This window comes from Melitaea cinxia, chromosome 8, assembly GCF_905220565.1.
Source record: "Melitaea cinxia chromosome 8, ilMelCinx1.1, whole genome shotgun sequence".
NCBI lineage: Eukaryota > Metazoa > Arthropoda > Insecta > Lepidoptera > Nymphalidae > Melitaea > Melitaea cinxia.
In genome coordinates, this window is record NC_059401.1 from 14992314 (window position 1) to 15004404 (window position 12091).

General features: G+C 32.3%; 1 protein-coding gene across 1 annotated transcript in view; it reads left to right on the forward strand.

The window, feature by feature from the left end:
- The window catches only part of LOC123656071 (ATP-binding cassette sub-family G member 1-like), a 28743-nt gene that overhangs the window by 8296 nt on the left and 8356 nt on the right, over positions 1-12091 (forward strand). The window lies entirely within an intron of this gene.

Here is a 12091-nt window from a genome sequence, read left to right on the forward strand (position 1 = left end):
AAACCAACCAATGTTAAAAACACAACACTTTGTACGTATTCCATATGACGCGCGACATTATAAAATTGTAGGATTATATAATGTCCTATTGTCATTGCTAACATTTTGTTAGTGATTGTAGGCAGAAGTTTCATAAAAGGCCTGTCGTCGATTCACGCGAAGCGCTGATATCGCATACATATATAACGGCGGGTTTTTCAATTGAAGCGGATTTAAATTGAATTATGATTTATGTCTTTTTTAAAAATATGTAATTTTCTTGTTTTATATATCATTTTTAGTAACATGATAAGGTAGGCAGTGCCTTTCTGCGTATATGGAATGCACGCTACGGAGTTAACATAGTCTTCCGAAATGGCTGGACCGGTTTTTATGAAATTTCGTGTGCACATCGGGTAGATCTGAGAATCGGCTAACATCTATTTCTTATACTCCTAAGTTATAAGGGGGGGGGGGGATTAAAGGGATATGATATGGCAACACAACGTTTGCGGGGTCAGCTAGTAATCTATATATTAATAGGTGAAGTAAAAATTTTGTACCCCTTTTTACGAAAATTGTGCGGACGGAGGAGTATAAAATTTTGTACACTTATAGTTTATATAGAAAAGGAGCGCAGAGTGTTAATATTTTTTTTATATTATGTATATAAATATATTAAATAAATAAATAAATAAAACATTAAACACAATGAATTTAACACACATTCGCATTATACTTTTTTGTTGATTGTCAAAGTCTGTAGTCGAATTGAAAAATTAAAACAAGGTTTTCTTTAATTTAAAACTTTTAATTATGTTCGAATTTCGACCTCTATGCAACCATTAGTATAATTAAAAATACAGGAAAATATGCAAAACAGACACGTTATTTTGTATTTCTTACGTTTAGAATCGTGATTTTTTATGCGCCTGTCAAATTCAACAAAAATGTCAAAGTCAACTCTATAAATAAATATATTTTTATTACCATACATAAAGTTCAGATCCGTAATATTGAGCTTAAATTATTAAAATAAATGATGATTGAAGAATAAATGCTTCATTAATTTTTTACTCATATCTAAAAATAAAGTAATTAATCGTGTATATGTGTATATGATATTTCTGTATTATTATTTTACATCAAATTAGCTGCGCCCTTCTGTTTCACCCGTGTTCATCTGAGGAAAATCTGGCTCGGGATGGATATTTGTATTTTTACCCGACTGCCAAGGAAGGGTTATGTTTTTCGCGCGTATCTTGTATGTATGTATGTAATATTCTTTACTACCTCATATTTCCAGAACCACTGAACGGATTTACATAATTGAGGTATGGTTAGGTTCGTCTTAGCTGCCCAAGTGTTCTTAGATAGGTGACATTAAAAAAAATCAAACATGGCGGCTGCGCGAAGCCATTGTAGTTAATGAAAAACATTTTTTTTTCTCGAATACTACAATATGGGTATCAAATTGAAGGGCACAATACAAGGATTTTAAAAAGGTATATCATTACAAATATTTCTTTCCGGGTTGGACGTCTTTCCCTGTGGATCTCCCCACCGTGTTTCGAGCACGTTAAGCCGTCGGTCCCGGTTGTTATCATGTACACCTGACAGCGATCGTTACTCATAGTAGGGAACTTATCCGTCAACCCACTATGGCAGCGTGGTGGATTAGGCTCCAATCATTTTCCTACACGGAGAAAGGCGCCCAGCAGTGGTATGGGTGGTGGTATTATATCAATATTTAGAATTATGTAATCATCCTTGGTAAATCGGCTATCCAACACAAAAAGATTTTTTCAATTCGAAACAGTAGTTCCTGAGATTAGCGCGTTTAAACAATCAAACTTTTCAGCTTTATATTATTAGAATAGATGTATGTATAGATTTGTTCGCAATAATTGAAACGTTCGGTTACTTCATATTCATCTGGGCGGTGGGTACACGGGCGCGGTAAATTCGGTTTTTCTCTTCTAAGTACAGATTTCGCGCGAATCCCGAGATAAAACGTAGCCTATATGTTCCACTAACTTCTCAATCTTCAAAGATTTGAATGGACAAACAGAAAGATAGACAGATAAAATTTTAAAATCGTTTATTTCTTACCATCTTGTAAATAAATATATGCAGTCGAAAAAAAACACTAATTTTTAAATCACAGACAGTCACACACAGACACACAGGCTTCAGGCAGACAGTCTTGTTTTATTTAAATGTATAGATATATATATATATATATATATATATTATTTGAAATTGTAAATATAAGCAATAATTTTTTATACGTTTGTCCGGATTTAGCTAAAATAAAGTCCTTTTGTAGTAGGTCTATAGATTATTAGATTTTATTCTTAACTAGTTTATTTTTGAGATATAATGTCACCCCTCTCCCATCCCGCAGTATAATTGTGGGGTTTCTTATATATGCGCTCGCTTAATCACATACTCACATACACATTTATCATTCATCACATATACACAATACGTAAACACTCACACACACACCCACAAAGACACACGCACAAAATTAAATTTTTTATATTGTCTGATATTGATTAAGCTTCGGTCGATGACTCGGTCGGGTACTCAGAGTTACACGGGACACCACCCAGTACAGGGGCCCTTGTGACTTGTTTGTTAAATGACGGTGTATTATTATCAATAAACTATTGTATTTTTTGTATTTTGTATCTATATTGTCAATGTTTAATTACCCCTCAAGTTGTAGAGAGATAGTAGGGTAAGATTACTATAGAAATAGACTAAAAATATTCAAAATAATCGAATTTGTGACATACAAAAATATAAAGGTAACGGAAAAAGGTGTAGGCCTTCTTCTTTTATAAACACACTGTCGACCTCTGTCCGTCCATATTTTTTTACACGAGGAGTAATCATCATTATATCATACAATAAAACCTTCACCGAAACACGCTGCTTCTTATGGTGTAAGTATTATTGCGTAGTTTTCGCAGTAAAACCGAACAAAAAAAAAACCGACACTCCTTTTGTTTGTATATATTTATTATAATAGAGCAAAAAAAAATATTAATTATAATTCTTCAATAACAATTACAACTTTTGTATAATGTGACGCACTTGAAACAAGATGGCGCACTCAAGAGCTTAGAGAGATAGCTTATAAGATCCAAGAGCGGTGCCTGGAGTGGCTTGGCCTTGGTCCGTCGTTGTCTTGATATGTCTGTCCCTGAACTAAATTTCCCTGACGTCCAAGAAAGCGATGGTTAGACTTCCTGAAACAGGTCATGAGAGCCAATGGTCTAACCGATAATGATGCTAAAGATTGCGCATAAAGAAGGAGCGCTAGTTCGAAAGCAGACCCTGGCGATAACAGATGAGATTAATAATGCCAACCAAAAGAAGAATAATAAAACATTTAAAGTAAAACTTTTTTAAGCACGCTTGACTTGGGGAGTAAGCTGGTGAATGCGTGACGAGAGCGTTACGAAAAGTGTGAACGGAAGTTGAGAGAGATATAAGTTAGTGAAGATAGAAAGAGAGAGAAAGAGTTACGTATATTACTATAGGTGCAACTATAGAAGTTTTACTTCAGTCGTGTGGTCTAAAGCACGTTTGCAAGTTTTTATTGGCGCCTTATTAAGAAAAATAATTGTTTTATATATTGTAGCTTTTGTTATATCATGTAATATACATAATTGTAGATCTATCTATCACACATCACTTCAGCCTATGTCAGTCCACTGCTGGACATAAGCCTCCCCAAGTTCGCGCCAGACATTCCGGTTTTCTGCAATCCTCATCCAGCTTACACCGGCAATCTTACGTAGATCGTTGGTCCAACGGGCCGGAGGACGTCCCACACTGTGTTTGCCAAGACGCGGTCTCCACTCCAGGACCCGTCTACTCCAACGGCCATCGGTCCTGCGACACAGATGACCAGCCCACTGCCACTTCAACTTGCTAATTCTGTGGGCTATGTCGGTTACTTTCGTTCTCTCGCGGATAGTCTCATTTCTAATCCTATCTTTGAGAGAAAACCCAAGCATAGCCCGTTCCATTGCACTGATCTATCTATACTAATTATCTAATCTATCAAATTGAATAAATAATGATTTTAAAAAGTTTACTTATTTATGTGTATTTTTAATTGTTACTGTTTGTTACATGGTCGGTTGTTTGATTGGTTTATTTTACGTTTTCAATATTGTAAGTAATTTACGAACACCTCCAAATAAAATTGGACGATCTTTTAAATTCCGTTGATTCTCACTTTTATTATAATTTTCTTAAATGTTTTTAACGTCAGTTTTTTTTTTAAATTTACTTTTCATAATTGGTTTCTGACAATAATTTCTGAATTTAATCTCGAATATTCATTACTGTATGCTACATGGATTTTTAATTTGACTTATTTTGATGTTGACGATATTATTAGTAACTTAAGGACTCCTGTAAAAAAGTAGACAATTATCTAGATACCGATTTTTACTTTATAAATTTTGTATTTGTTGTTGGTGCTGACTTATGAATAAATAAAATAAAGATAAAATTACTAATTACTACTTATAATTAAATAATGACTAAATTAAAATTAATAATAGTTAAGTATGCTCTTAAATGGATTCAAACTTTAATAGACATAGTGCAAAATATTTTAATTATTTTAATATTCGTAATAATACGTTATGCATGTAGCCTTGACCTTATGAGACAAGGGGGTGACCGTGACTTTGTCTGCGTTAAATAATTACTTTGAGTATCCTATTTACTGACAATCACTTTCTGTAATAGTGCGTATGTCGTGTAGGCACCTAAACACCAGCAGTAGCGGATTCGATTCCCACCCGGGATAGAAACTTATTTGTAATATTTGTTTTCGGTCTGGATTTTTGTGCTTGTGAGACTCCTAACCGTGCTTCAGTGAGCACATAAAGCTATCTGTACCGATTGTTATCACATAATTAAGTTTGCTATCAAACGAAAAAAAGAAAGACTTCAATTACATCGACAAGTAACATACAACGTAAGAAGACGAAAACAATTTACAAACGCACTAGTCGTCACTACGATTTTCGAAGGTTTCCCTGGATTTCTCTGGGATCCCATCATCAGATCCTGGTTTCTTTACCATGGTACCATCCTCGGGATATCTTTTTTCCAACAAAATAGAATGATCGAAATCGGTTCATAAACGACGAAGTTATCCCCGAACATACATAAAATATATATATACGGTCGAATTGAATAACCTCCTCCTTTTTTGAAGTTTATAAAAAAACACCTGATAGCGATAGTTTCTCTTAGCAAGGAATATATCCGCCAACCCGGAGTGGAGTAGTCTGGTGGATTAAGCTCCGACCTTTCACCTACTATGCCCATGTTATAGGTTGAATCAAACCTATCTCAAAAAATGAAACAATTTTTTATTTTTTTTGCAAGAGACAATATTCATTGTTTCCATAATTATTATTGATGATAAAATCAAATCGTGATTAATATCTACTAATCATATTATTCCTTAACCCTTTCACCCTTTTCATATTTTATTTTTTGCGACTATAGCTTTGTGTTTATGCAATTGATTGAAATAAAATTCTTTTATAAGACGTAAAAAGGTAAAAACGAACGTACGAACTTATGAAATTTCAGTACACAGAAAGACTTACATTCATGTTTATATTAATTATAAGTAATTTACAAAATAAATTATATATACTCGTATTACAATAACAAATCTCAGACCTTGAATGTCGCTAATAATTACAAAATTGTATTATAATTACAAAAACACATTAGATTTCTTCTTTTTTTGACTTGTTGTTTTGTTAGTTGCGAGTTTCTTAACTTAGACCTTGAACTTGACCTGAACTGAATTGGTAGAAGCCTCTTTATCCATATAGGAGATGGCCGAAGAATAATCCACTACAATGCTATGCTGTAGGTAGGCAGGTAAATCATTTTTCTAGCATGAGCAATGGTCGCTATCAAGTGTTGCTCTATCCGTTCAATTCAAATATTCGACATTCAATTATATTTATTGGAATATTAATTGAATCTCTGTGTTGAATCTTTGGTTGGCTAATTAAATGCTCATCCTAAAACTGGAAGGTAACCTTGATTACGTTTGTCAAATTATGTATATGAGTCACAACTATATCTGGAAAAACTAAACAAAAGAAGGTTTAGATTGTTATGATTAAATTTTTTTCGAGTCCTAACTGTTTTGGCATTATTGTGCAAAATTTCGTCCTAACGAAGGAGGTCGCGAAGTCGATACTCGAGGCATATATTAATATTTATACAAATATGCGTTTGGGTTTTGGGAATATATCTATGTGTCTCTTTGCCGTGCCTCGGAGAACACATTAAATTATATGTTTCAGACTTCAGTCGCTCGATCGATCTCTACTAATATAACGCAAATCACCAAAAAATGTTTATGGATCATCATATCTGAGGAACAGAATAGTGGATCCCCTTTTCCTATACAAAGAAAAAGCTTATCCCAACAATGAGATGCTTATAGACGGGTTCAGTAATTGTATATTATTAAAATTATTTTGTTTTCATATGCCTTCACGTGTAATAATATTTTTTTATACTTCCAGTTTGAATTATTCTAATGCTAATTTTTATTTTTTGCACTTAACTGCTTCATCTGTTTAAGGATATATTTTTGTTATGATTTTACACTTTGCTTATTTTATTATCACGTTCTATAAATAAAATTAATATAACACTGGCTGACATCGTTTTTCGCTTCGGGTTGTAAGTTTGTTTACCACCTCGCCTTGACTCTTTTTTTTAGTTTTAAAAATATGTTAGTTAAATAATATTTCTATTAATTTCCTTGTTACGGAAGTTATTCGTTTTAAATATTATAATATAAATACTAGCATAATATTAACCTTTTTCAAGGTAGTGACCTCCAATTAAAAAAACTTGTTAGACAATGATGTGTAGCTATTAAAAATGCGATACATACATAGTGATTTGCAATTACAATTATCATTTCAATAGTACATCCATTGAATTAATCGTACAATTTGTACGAAATTGTTTTAAAATTAAAAAAACACGGTTAATTTTGTACTATTTAGGTCACTTAATTTGAATATGTAATGAAATTGTTTTAAAACAACTAAGTTTTCAGTAAACATGGACGCATAGCTATATGTACATGTTTATGTATTGTATAATTATTTATGTGATGTAAATGTGTGTTATATATACATAACAATGGGTTATATAATTGTCGTAAGCACAGGTTATTATGATAAACTACATTAGACAGAAACTCAAAAACATTGCAGGCAATAAAAAATAACAAACTATTCCATCAATCAACATTCTTTGTAATTTGCCTTTTAACAATTTTTTATACGAAGTTGATTTTTTATATTATATTATACTAATACTATATATTAGATGTTGTGTTGGAGCAGTGAAAAATGTTTGCATGGTAGTGCGAGATCCGGTATAAGGAATATATTATCCTCGTATAATCGATCTGTCTGACAGGCCTGACTAAATCAAAACAAATGAGGAGGAGGTTATTTAGTTGAGCATAAGCAACCATTTGTTTTTTCCTCCCTCATTGGACGTTATACTAACTTACATTCTTAATTTTTTTACTTTATTAATTTTTTTAGCGACCCACCCCGGCCTCGCACGATTACAAAAACTATCTATCTATTCCTCTGGAATCACTCTATTTACTAAAGAAAACCGTATCAAAATCCGTTGCGTAGTTTTAAAGGCATACAGGTAGCGGGAAGCGACTTTTTTATACTATGTAATGATTAACGAAGTTGGGGTAAATTGCACTGAACAACCTATCATTATCATATATATATGTTTTATCTTGCATATGTACTTGATCATTTTTTTAAAATTATATCTTATATATAAAATTCTCGTGTCACAATGTTAGTTAAAATACTCCTCCGAAATGGGTGGATAGATTTTTATGAAATTTTGTGTGCATATCGGGTAGGTCTGAGAATCGGCCATACATTTCATGCCATTTCATACCCCTAAGATATAAGGGGGGATTAAGGGGGTTAATAACATTATGGCGAAAAAATGTTTGCGGGGTCAGCTAGTATAGTATATATTTCTTATATATACCGGATCTTAGTCCATGGGTCATACATGGTCATACAGATATTTGTCATGGTCTGGACGGTCGACACATGATTTTTATCTCAAAGTATTTTTTTACTTATATTTTGTTGTTTTTACGTCCAAATCGCTAGATAATAGACGGGTATAATTCTCGATTGTTCTTAATACAATCAAAATACACATTAACTTAAATTTCAAATGGAATTGATTACACACATTTTTTTTTACAAACATGATGTATAATTATGATTTTAAAGTGCAATAAAGATATAAATTATAAGTACGTAATCCCATTATTTTCTTTTAATACAAAAGGATCTTAAGTAAAAACATTAGCATTCAACGGTGTGACGAAAATCATTGTTGATTTATTCGTACATCGGCGTTCGATATCGTATTTTGTTTCTCCAATGACAATTGTTTTAAATATAGATGTTTGTCATAGTTTCTGGATGAACCCGTATGCTTTATGTTTCTGTTTTATTATAATGATTATGTATATATAATGAAAAAGAAAATAAATTAGGTATCAAACATAAGATTTTTTAAATCTCCTTAGTTAATAAACGAAAATTTTTAAGATATACAGATTTTTTAAACACAAAAAGGTTATCAGTAACTAAAATAACTTTTTTTGTCACAGTAACTACGTCTGCTCCAGTGCTATTGACCTTTTTATGTAAATAATATTTAGTATGGTGTATTGTTTGCTGATAATGTTGTATTAATATTCAGAGTGAATAGAAAAAAAGGTATATGACGACAGCGACAACACATTATGTCATTGTACAAATTTTCATAACTCAAACGTATAAGGAATGTTTTAATTTATTACTAGCTAAGTTTTTTGGATTATCCGAAACGTCGGGCATGAAAAAAACTTAATAAATCGTGATAAAAATCCGAAAAAGTTGTTTAATTATAATGATTGAAATTCACGTAAACATTAGAAAACAATATGTGACTAAGTAAATAATATGGATAATTTCTCCAATGTCACGTGGAATGTACAAGACACGGATGATATTGTTAAGAGATGACTGTTGTCGCGGTTACAATCAATACATACCTATAATAAAAATGTAACGGATCGCTCTCTGTTCATAGAAGATTTTTGGGACTTTTATCATCGCATATAGAACAACATATAATAGAACATAAAACAATGATTGTTAGAATTTTTATCTGTTTGTCCGTGCTGTGCACGCTAATCTCAGAAACTGCTTATCCAATTTAGATGTCGTTTTCACTCATATATTGTGGTAAGCTTCACCTAATATTTAGTGTTTGAATATGTAATAACCCAAAACGCGGACGAAGTCGCAGGCACAACTAGTCTCAAATAAATTTTAAAGACCACAAAAATACTTAGTGATTTATAGTTAACCTTTAACTTATAATAACAAAATATATTAATATAATGATTTATTTCTTTTGATTAAATACAGAGGAAGTTATACTTGTCGCCTTGTAAAAAGATTTAGCTTCGTAGTCTATTCTTAAGGTTAAAATCCTAACCGATGTTAATACCGATTAATTGTTTTAAATATTACTCAGAAATGTCTATATCTTATTTTAACGGTTAAAATAAAACAAAGGAATAAAATAAAATTTTAAAATAAATAATTCAAAATCATATTGCTCGCTTCAGCCTGTAATATCTCACTGCTGGGTATAGGCCTCTTTCTCCATGTAGGAGAAGGACCAGAGCTTAATCCACCACGCTACTTCAATGGCGGATATATTTCCTATTATGAGTAACCGACAACGGACGGCTTAACCTGCTCTCCGAGTCACGGTGGGGAGACCAACAAAAACTGCACAAATACCCAGACCACGGCAAACATCTGTATGACCAATACGAAGGTTTGTCATGTGCGGGGATCGAACCCGCAACACCCACAAAACCAGTACTATGACCGTTACTCGTCGTCATGAACAAACAATATCATTTGTCATAAACATATTTAAAACGATGAGAAGTAACGCGAATGTACGAATTACTATTAAAAAATAATGCAGCATCAAATGTATCCACAGTTGCAGGTCTGGTTTTTGAACATTAACGATGTTTCGACATAATATGCAGAAACTTTATTATCATTATAGAATCGAAAATGCGCTTTTTCTTCACCGTTATTTGTTTGGCTGCATCTTATTCGTGTACACTAAAACTCATCAGTGAACTTAGAAACTGGCCATCAATTGATCACGTTTCGTGTAGGACCTATTTTTTATGCGTATGTACTAAATTGTCCTTTATTCAAAATAAGAATAAAAAATTACGTAATTCAAGTAGTTTTCAAAAGAACTTTTAAATTTTTATTTTACAAATTAAAATAATATTCGTTTAAATAAATTAACGATCCAATAGATATTCTAAGTTTATAAGTACTTTTTCTGCGAATGATCTCTAACAATGTAATGACGTCTTACTATTGTAAAGACTTCCCTTGACTTTTATTATTGTATAGAAATAGCCGCTAAAATTGCATTTAATTTTCATCTTTATTACATTAGGATATAGTTCATATTGTATTACAATTGATTCATATTTTAGAGTAATTTTGCAATGATGTGTATGTAAAAGAGTATTGATACTACTGACTGTGTACTATCATATTTTTAAAAAATGACAATGTTTCGAGAAATTTCTTTTTTCTTACGTAACTTCTTATTTAAATTTAGAGATAGTTTAGTGGTCGACATTCGGTCATAATTAATTTAAAGCAGGTTCTGTTGTCAAAGATTAAAGTTCTATAATAGTAAAAGAGTTTTTAACGGACTTCCAAAAAAGGAGGAGGATCTCAATTCGATTGTATTTTTTTAAATGTATTTTACTTCTGAACTTTTGACTGGGTATACCGATTTCGACAAAAAAATTTTTTATCAAAAGGTTGTGCGTGTCATGTGGTCCCATTTAAATTTATTTGAGATCTAACAACTACTTTTCGAGTTATATCTAATAATGCGTTTTTACTTGACTATTTTTTCGTCGACCTACGTTGTATTATACCGCATAACTTTGTACTGGGTGTACCGATATTGATGATTTTTATTAAATCGAAAGCTGATATTTATCACGTGGTCACATTTAAATTCCATCGAGATCTGATAACAACTTTTTGAATAATCTTTGATAACGCGTATTTACTTGGCTATTTTTTCGTCTACCTACGTTGTCGATGTAATTGACGTCGGTTTTTGTTCGTTTGCGAGCAAACAAAATTATTACAACAATAAACAAGAGAGTACATATGTGTGTGTGTGTGTCAAATACATGGTAGTGTGTGTAATGTTTTTTTATTAATTTAATGTATTTTTTATGCACAATTTTAATAAAATATTACTGAACTCTTCTCTATCTATACAAATAAATAAAGTTGGAGTGTCTGTTTGTAATATTAAAATAGCCGCTTTATACTTAATGCATATGGATGCATACACGTACATATACACCAAAATTTCATTTTTTACAATTTTTGTCTGTCTGTCCGTCTGTTTGTTCCGGCTAATCTCTCAATCGGCTGGACCGATTTCGACGAGAATTATACTGCCAGATAGCTGATGTAATAAGGAGTAACTTAGGCTAATTTTATTTTAAAAATTTTGTTTATATTGTATCTCAGCGAACTGAACAATATTTTTTTTTAATTCTACGCGGACGAAGTCGCGGGCACAGCTAATAAATTATAAGTGTGCGAAATTTCACACTCCGTCAGCGCAATTTTACGAAAATTAAAAGGGGTACAAAGTGTTTGCTTCACGTATTAATATATAGATATCACAACAATAGATTAATATATTCTAAAATTATTCATCATTTCAGTCTATCACAGTCCACTGCTGGACATAGGCCTCCACAAGTTCACGCCAAAAATGGCGTGAACTCGTGTGTTTTGCTCATAGTCACCACGCTGGGCAGGCGGGTTGGTGACCGCAGGGCTGGCTATCTCGCACCGAAGACGCTGCTGCCCGTCTTCGTCCTGTGTATTTC